Below are 6,213 nucleotides of genomic sequence, written 5' to 3' on the forward strand. Positions count from 1 at the left end.
TTTTTATTAAAAATGATTTTTCATAAAGTATATTCTAACTAGAATTTCCACTTCTACAAATCCTCCCAGATCCTCTTCTCCTTTCCACCCATGCAAATCTTCACCCTTTCTTGCTCTCTCACTAGAAAACCATTAGAGACTAAGTAATTATCATCATCATTGTCATCATCATCATCATCATCATCATCATCATCATCATCATCATCATCACCACCACCACCTACCACAATCCCCCACTTGCCAGGAGCAGTAAACCAAGCAGTCAAGACATCTACCACATCTTTTCTGAGTTCCAAGTTCTGGTCCACACCTTTACATGCAATCCTGCACCTAATTCCACAGCTATGCCTGGCACCTTGGAAGCCTGTGCCACCTGGCAGAAACAATCCCTGAGGCATGCTCCTCTCTGGGAGTACCCTGAAAGCCAATAAAACAGACAACTAGATGGTTAAAGGCAAGCACAAGCACTTAACAGAAGGTAGTGCAATATGGCAACATCAGAACCTAGTACTACTAAAACAACAAATTCTGGTTATCATAACACACCTGAAGAGCAAGACTATGACCTTAAATTTCATGAAAATGATAGTCTTATAATGAGAAAATAATTAAATAGCTTAAAGAAATTCAGAAAAATACAATGAAAAATATAAATGCCATTAAAGAGGAAGCAAATGAATCCATTAAAGAAATAGAAAATAGAAAAAATGCAATCAAACAGTTAAAAGAAACTAATAAAAAGTCCAAGACCTGCAAATAAAAATAGAATCAATAAAAAAAAATACAAACAGGCAACACTGTAGATGGAAGACTCACAAAAGACAACCGAATCTACAAATGCAAGCACCACCAACAGATGACAAGAGACAGAATACAGAATCTCAAATTAGAACATACATTAGAAGAAACAAACAAACAATACATCAGTCAAAATAATACCAATTCTTAAAAGTTTCTAACCCAAAACATTCAAGGAATTTCATGACAGAACCAAATTGAAATAATATCTTTTGAGTAATGCATGGATATCTCAAGCTGGCAGGGTTGGCTTCATGGAGAGGCATTTCTAAGACATACCAGAGACTTGGAATGGAGAAGGCTTTGACGACTCAATGCAGGTGACCATAGATGAGACACATATCTCTGGGGATATGGAACCTTCTGAAACAAGGCATGTTGTGGAGGGATAAGAGCAACAACCCATCCACAAAACATTTGACTCAAAGTTTGTCCTGTCTATAAGAAATGCTGAGACTAAGAATGAAACAGAGACTGATGGAATGGGCAACTAAAACTAGCCCAACTTGATGCCCATCCCATGTACAAGCACCAGTCCTAGACCATTAAAGATTCTATGTTATGCTTGAAGACAGGAGCCTAGCAAAACTATCCTCTGAGAGGCTTCACTCAGCAGCATAGAGACACGCAGACTAACATTGGGTAGAGTTAAGGTGTGCCTATGGAAGAGTTGGATGAGGATCCCAAAGGGGATAGAAACTAAAGAGGAAGTCCACTAGAGTCAACTAAAGATTAAATTTAGGGACTCTCAGAGACTGAGCTACCAAAGAAATATTCATGGGTTTAACCAAGACCCCACCCCCCACACGTATATAGCAGATGTATAGTTCAGTCTTCCTGTGTGTTACCCAACAACTGGAATGTGAGCTGTCCCTAAAGCTGTTGCCTGTCTGTTAAATTTCTTCCCTAAACTGGACTGCTTTGTATGGCCACAGTGGAGAAACAGGAGAAGCAACACCTAGTCCTGTCTTGATAGGTCAGGATAAGGGGATACTCAAGGGCTCCCTACCCTCTCAGAGAGGAAGACATGGGATAGGAGTAGGGAGAGTGTAAGGGAAGATAGGGAAGGGGCAGCAATTCAGATATAACCTAATGAATATATTAATTGATGGAAAAATAATATGAACAAACATGAATAGAAGAAAACAAATGAATTAATTTTTAAAAATTGGAGCCAAAAACGTCAAAGAAACATACATGACTTATAGACATACATGTTGGCAAACAGAAATCTCATAAAGAAAGAAAATCAGGAATCACAATATATTAGTAAAAAAAACTGTTGGGGAAAAACAAACAAAAATAGACAAAGCATTATAAGGCACTCCCTCCTTTCTCCATACCCTCAAAAAATTTCCATTGAGCTACCTTTTTTTCAGTTTTCCTGAAAGCTATATAAATTCTTTAAATTAAAAGCTCATCTTTTTTAAATATTATAGATTGATTTATTTAACTTTTGTTGTTATGAGTAGTTGCCTACATGTATGTTTATTAGTCATATAAGTTTCTGGTATCTGTGGAAGTCAGAAGAAATATCGGACTGTCTGGAATTGGAGTGATAAATGTTTCTGAGTTGCCCAATTTGAATACTGGGATCCAACTTTGTTGCAAGAACGAGTTGCAAAGCAAATTCTCATACATACCCACCTGGCTGGTGGAAGGAGAAATTGCCTAATAGCCTGGAAGAAACAGAGACTAGTCAAACTTCCTAGAAGGCTCAGGTTCAACCTTATCTGCCTGCCAACAAGAGGCTTAGACTGATGGAACCACCAGGAAAAGACACCCTTTGAGCCGTTTTGCTGCCAGTTAGGTGTGTGATGCCTTTTAGACTTCCAGCTCTTATGAGTTGTCACCCATGTTTGGGTAGGCTATGGTGTCTTTGACTCTTTTCCTGCTCCCGAAATAAATCCTCATCAATATTCCTGAAAATATTCCCAGCAACACTCTTTGGTTCATTGAGATAAACGCCTGTTAATAACCTATATGGGACAAGTTGATATTTGTAAATATTTCCCCACAAAAAAATAATTTACGTTTTTGTCGCCACTTAATCCTGTATTTTGAGAATACAGGAACCTTAAAGATGCAAAGTAACTTAACTATCTGTAAGCAGGCCTTCACTGTAATATTCACAAAGCCTTATTTCAATCTTCATGGACAAACTTATGTTCAGATATTACAGTAGAACAATGACTTTAACCTTTATATTTCATCATCTTGAACAATTTGGCAATGTTTCTATCCCACTGTACTCCAATAAATTTGAGCATTGTAGGTTCCATAAATGTTTTAGCTTTATTTAGAGCATTGGAGTTCCATGCCTACACAGGTAAATCAGTGTGGCCAGGGACAGAACTATTTTTCACACACAAAAATTTGTTATCTATGTTTGTAAATGCCTAGGTTTTTTTCTTGCTTTTATTTACTAATTAGTGTGGGGGTGGGTCCCCTTACACCAGTGTGCCTGTACATGTGTGTAGAAGTACATAGATCACGCTTGAATGGAAAGGTCAGAAGATACTATTTGGAAGCTGGTTATTTTCGTACACTTCATGTTCAGGGATTTGAATTAAGATAATAGACTTGTGGAAGTCTCTTTACCCACTTTGTCTCAAAATATGTAACATAGGTTAAACAAAATATATAGCTAACAAAATCCTTGGAGTTGTGTGTGTTGTTTTTAATCTCATTGTTGTTAAATATCGGCCTGCACCCATTGGGATAGAGCACACCAAACCAACATGGTTCCATGTCTAGTGATTGAATGGGAGAACAAGACAAGGGGAAGGGTCAAGAGAAAGAAGAGAAAAGAGTGGAGGAGGGTCTGCCTTTTATTTGGAATATGACATAACTACTTCCAGGTGGAGTTGAGAATTGAGCCAAAAGATCTTCTGGAAATGTATGGCTGTTGCCATGGCAACAGTGACCAAAAATTATTTCTGTTAGAGTTAAAGGCAATTCCTGATAACAATATATCTCCCTTTTTATTATTATAAAAAGAAGGGGAAAAAAAGGGAGGGAGAAGCTGATGGTGAAAGGGGGATGGGGTACCCTGTCTCTTAGGCTACTTCCTACTCTCTTGGGGCGTCGTCAATGTCAGGGTACAGCTGACTTTCACTATCAGGGATCACTTGGTAAATGTTTGCATTAGGCTCCTTAGTTGACAGTGGCTGGTAATCCTGTAACAGGAACTATTTAATACATTGATCAGAATTTGTTTTTATTGGTCATTGAAGGAAGGCAGAGACAAGATTAGTGAGGCAGGGAGTGAATAGTAACACCAGAAAGATGACTTGAAAGGGTGTTATGAAAGGGAGTATCCACTTCCCTATAGGATTTTCAAAAGTCCAGGAACTGAAGAAAAAGGCAGAATGACAGGTTGGTGCCATTTATGAGGGGGGGATGTTTGTCCAGTCTTCGAGTTGGTTATTTTCTTGTTGCCCAGGGTCTGTCGAATTGTTGGAGGATAGGTCAGAAGGAACAGGTCCAATAGAAGCATATGTGTCTGTGAGAGGAAATTGGAACATCTGGCGGTTGCTTCTCTGGAGCTGTCCTGGGTGTAGTAAGTTCCTGGACTTGCAAGATGCTGGAACACACCTATATATTTATTATAGGCAGAGAATAAGTTTAAACATGTTTAGGAGAAAAGAAAAGTTTTTCCCTTAGGTGTACATTTGAAACCCGGAGGAATCCCACCCTTTAAAATAGGTAGTAAGTGGGAAGTTTAGGCAGATTTATTTGTCAGGGTGGAGTCTATTTGGTCCTTGAGAGGTAGTCCTGAGTGGGTTACCTGTAGCTTATAAGTTTACAAAACAGATAACAGCATGAGTCAACAACATGAATATTTTTAAAGATCTCCAGAGCAAGAAAGAGGCTTGAGCACATGGGTGATGACCTGCGCAGCCAGGACACTGGTGCTCACAGAGAGAGTTAGATTTTATGAGGGTCTTACCGGTTGCATGTGAGTGGGAAAGCAGGTCTCTCAGACAGGTTTCCTGAGGAATGGGGTCAGGCCTGCTTTTTCATGGATACAAACCAGGAGCTAAAACAATGAGGAAGGGAGGAGGGGGAGGCCTGGGGATGAGGACAGACAGAATTATTGTTGTTTGCTTAGTGTAAATTAGACCAAAACATCCCAGGAAATGGGGACAGGCAGCAAAGACCTAAAGACCAGTGGTTGTGACTAGGGATTAATTGCCCTGACCAGTTCTCTGGCTATATTTAGAGCCGGTGCTTCTGAGACAGAGAACAGTCTATCCAGGAACGCCCAAATTGTCTCAGAGAGAGAGAGAGAGAGAGAGAGAGAGAGAGAGAGAGAGAGAGAGAGAGAGAGTGTCTCGCTTAAGGGAAAAGGTCCTAGAATGAGAGTTAATAAAAAGTTCATCCCCAGAGGCAGCACAGGTAGCTCCAAGTTCAAGAACACTCCCCTGAAACCATGTGTATACCATAGAAAGTCAAGCTCTGAGGTAAAGAAAACAAAGAGATTGAGTAGGTACTGCTCACTACCACGTGCTTGAAGAGGGCTCTCTTCTTGGTGGGCAGCTGTAAGCAGGACATCATAGAGATGGGGAGGCCTGCTGAAGTGGTGGAAGTCCTGAGGTCCACAGCAGCCAGTAGGAGGTGGGCCGATGACGTAGATGTTGTGGCAGCAGCTGCAAATCGAATCACTATGATGCACTTGGAAGCAGCACCAGATGTAATGGCAGGGCCCAACAGCAGGATGCACAGTGGCAGTCTCGGGTCATGAGCACAGATGTGGCCTGCATGTGCATTCATCCCCTCCACAGTCAGCACAAACGCACAGCACAGCCCATGTTGAGGAGCAACCGCAACTGCATCCCTGTCCCAGTGTGGACTGCGGGCACTGGGAGGATGCTGTGGGAGCACACAGTTCCTTCCATCTCCACCAAGGCTTCGTGCCTTAGGCCCGTGGGGGCCCAGGGTGGGCTGAGGGTTGCTCTGGGCAGCAGAGGCATGCAGTGGGAAAGGCCTATCCTCCACCCTGTGGTCAGCGGCAGGGTGGCAGGGACACCAGGCCATGTGGGCAGGGGGAGATCAAAATCCTCACGCAGGGCATCTGAATCACAGCACCAATGTAAAGTTTCCTGGTTCGATCCCAGGTTTCGGCACCAATGTTAGGTTTTAAATCTCTGCCCGTGCCCAGACAGAACACACTCAGTCACCATGGGTTTACATGGAGAGGTTTAATGAGAGAAGAGTAGAAGAGTGGAAAGGTGGCTGGCCATGGACACATGGGTGGTAGAGGAAAGAGCATCGAAGAATAAAGCGTAAGAGAGAAGAAAGAGAGGGTAAGAGAGGCAAGCAGCCCTTTAACACTGTCAGGTACAGATGGCTGTTGCCAGGAAGTGTGGGCTAAAATATACCGAGCGGTTCCCAGGTAGCTGGGGGTGGGGG

Source organism: Rattus norvegicus, chromosome 1, assembly GCF_036323735.1.
Source record: "Rattus norvegicus strain BN/NHsdMcwi chromosome 1, GRCr8, whole genome shotgun sequence".
NCBI classification, from domain to species: domain Eukaryota; kingdom Metazoa; phylum Chordata; class Mammalia; order Rodentia; family Muridae; genus Rattus; species Rattus norvegicus.